The sequence below is a fragment of the Pistacia vera genome, unplaced genomic scaffold (assembly GCF_008641045.1).
Source record: "Pistacia vera cultivar Batoury unplaced genomic scaffold, PisVer_v2 Contig107, whole genome shotgun sequence".
Classification (NCBI taxonomy): Eukaryota; Viridiplantae; Streptophyta; class Magnoliopsida; order Sapindales; family Anacardiaceae; genus Pistacia; species Pistacia vera.
Genome location: NW_022195104.1, coordinates 887,240 through 890,449, shown reverse-complemented (window position 1 = coordinate 890,449; position 3,210 = coordinate 887,240). Strand labels below are relative to the sequence as shown.

Below are 3,210 nucleotides of genomic sequence, written 5' to 3'. Positions count from 1 at the left end.
GTTTTAAGCTCATCAGCCAAAATTAATTGTTAATAGTTCACAATTTGATGTACGGGGTTCATTATCAATTATCAAACCACCATATTGATGTATGTTGTGCCAAAACATAGCCTAAACACATCTTCATTTCCCACAATATTTTAACAATATTATCCCTTGTGCTGCCGAACTATTGAAAAACACACCCAAAATAGGTAAATAAAGACAGCAATCATGTAGCTGGCACATTCTATTTCATAGATATTCTTAATACAATGGGTCACGGATTTTCCTCAAACATGTGCTGCGCTAAATGGGCAAATCACTTTTCTAGCCTTCAGGGATTTTTGTTTTCCTTTCATATGATTCAACTTTGAAAAACCTCATCACATTGATTTAATTATGCAATATGTTAAAACAACAGAAAACTAATAATTGATTCGTGTTGAGTATCCTTTCTGTTATAACGTATCAAATAATACAATATATTCTCCAAATAACAAAGTCCAACATAAAAATAAACTGACTTTCAAGACTAACCTTTGCCTCATAATCCCTGACTGAATGAAGGCTAAAACAGCCCTTAGTGTCATAAAGAAGACGGAAGTTCTCATTTGTCTTTGGAATTGATACAACATCTGCCAATAGATACGACATGTACAAAATTTCAAAAAAAATATAAAAGAAGCTAAATGAAGGGGAAAAAATTATGGAAATCATGTCCAAATGGTGGATCCATCTCGAACTTAAATTGGATTTTAAGCTGCCTGCAATGAAGAAGCTATATTCCCAGTATAATGTTTTAACTCATCTCACAATATTAGGAGTACATAATAATTGACAAAAGGAAACAATAGCAAATAGGTCGAAGCATGCACACCCAAGAAGCCTGTAGGGTAAGTCTTATCAGTGAGAACCTTTGCATCGACCAAAACATGTCACTGCATCAAATTGCAATGACTTCACGGTATGTAAGGGCATAATTCAACCTGTTTTGCATGATGAGGATTAGTTGCAAGCACTCCCTGGACTTGTGGGGCCCAAATGAAGGCTTGTAAGCCTACATGAAGAAATAGGAAATGTCACAGCCAAAAGCATTAGTGAACCAAATAACCAACAATCATCCCAAAATTTTCACTTACAAATATTTGATCAATAGCTGCAGCAACACAAATTTTAGTGGTTTATTTCTCTTATTTGTGTCAAATGAAAGATACATGTGAATTTTGATGAAATATTGCTGCTTTTGTGAGTGGAGTACAGGAGAAGCAAATAAATAGAGTTTTGGAAAAGATTCTTGGCTTAGCAAAATGTCAAATGCACTAAAATGTCAATGTCTTTATCCTAGTTGGATAGTTTTCTATTTCAAAAGAACAACGCATCTTTCATTTAGTGTTATTCTCTTCTTGCTAAGGAAAATTTTTAAATTCATCATTTTCATCTTAATGAAATGTCAGCCCAGACTGGATATTGCTTTATTTCATCACATTAATAAAGCATCAAAAAACAAAAGAAAAAATTTACAACCCAGCCTTAGTGAAGCTTAAGACCTGCAAAATCTGAAATTGAAGAATTTTATAATAGTTAAAGTTGATGAACACCATTAATTTTGTTTACACCTCCTCTCTATAAATTTTGTTCCCCTTTTTATTTTGACCTCTTCCTATTAAACACAATAAGAACTCCCAAGGATTGTAATTATATACTGTAGACTGTATTTTTCTTCCCAGCAGATTACCTTGTACCTTTCCATTTTTGGACTAAACTACAAAAAACAAAGCACATTAAATGCAGTTTCTTGAAAGAGAAACCTCTCATTCTATTAATAAGAGTTGCCTTTGTTTATTAAAAATATATGCAGCATGCACTTATAATTGTAGAAGAAGACATACCTTATCAGTGGTGCTCTCATATCTCTCCCAAAGAGTATTTAGTACTGCCTGATCACCTACTTCACTGCAAAGTAAAAAAAACAAAAATATGATAATCCAATAAAGTAATCGTGACTTTCTGTCATGTAGATGTGAATTCTACAAAGAAACCAAAAACAAAAGAACATTGTCCATCAGCACCCAAATGCTGGTGTACAATAACTATAATCACCCACAAAAGAAGTACAGCAAACCTCTCACTGCATAGGTCATAACTTGAATAAATGTATCCATTCCACTAAGTATATGGAAATCAAATCATACATCATTAATTAACTAAATTTCACTTCATATTTCAAGTCTCATACAATTTTTTTCATCTTGATGTCAATAAGATATGGATAAAGAGACTGCATATTTGAGCACAGCGCTGTGTTCCCCCATATGCCTAGTATGACCTCCAAGATTAATGCTGAAGTGGTAAAGAGAGTTTATTGACAATCTTTGTAAAATTGTCACTAAAGAGTTAAGCCAAAGACATGAATCTACTAAGAACTGGATGACATTACCTTCTCGCAATTCTTAATAAACACGGTTGAAAATGTAGCGTGGCATGAAAAAAAATTCTACTTCAAGAATTCTAGCATTAACTATGAAAACCATCAAGTACAAACAAACATCAGTAACTTATACTTTTCTTAAGAATTTGTATTTACCTGTAGCAGATCTTCGGAGAAGGAGGAGCGAAGCAAATTAAAGCTTTTTTATGATTTTAGAAAACAGTTAACCTCCCAAGTTTAAGCTTTAATTTTCCGTCTTCTATAGCTTTTAGTGCAGACAATCCAAGAGTGACTGCAAATTTTCCTCCATAAGACACTGCCACAATGTACAGAGGACTCTTTTGAAGTTTCTCATTTTCATTAAAAAGCTCCTCCAACATTGCAGTTAAATCAGTTGCGGTCTCAACATTAGTTTTCACAAAACAATTTTGAATCTGAATCCTCCACATAACTGTATACGTTCCCACGGGATTATCCTGAATCACACCAAAACGACATTTTAATAATTTTTTTTGCAAAATTAATCCTCCTTACTCCAATAAACAGAGTTTACTCATGGCCAACTCACCACAAACAGGAGATCAGCTTTTCTCAACCATGTCAAATTCCTGCTCTTCAAATAAGTCCAATGGTCCAACCTCCTCCAAATTCCAATCCCAACGCCTGAAGCACCTGTACAAATGAATTAGTAAGAAACAAAGATATTCAGATATTGGTATAGAATGAAAAGAATCCAAAACTTTATTGCCTAAACAAGAAATGAACTTTCTTTTTGCTGTTCTCAAATCTCAAACTGAGTA

General features: G+C 33.5%; 1 long non-coding RNA gene across 1 annotated transcript; it reads right to left on the bottom strand.

Moving 5' to 3' along the window:
- Nucleotides 1-654: 654 nt before the first annotated feature.
- Nucleotides 655-2,769, bottom strand: LOC116131854. Its single transcript, XR_004128314.1, has 4 exons — nt 2,567-2,769; nt 1,872-1,935; nt 860-1,039; nt 655-746 (listed from the first exon to the last, which is right to left on the bottom strand). It is a non-coding gene; the product is annotated as an uncharacterized LOC116131854 (long non-coding RNA).
- Nucleotides 2,770-3,210: the final 441 nt, after the last annotated feature.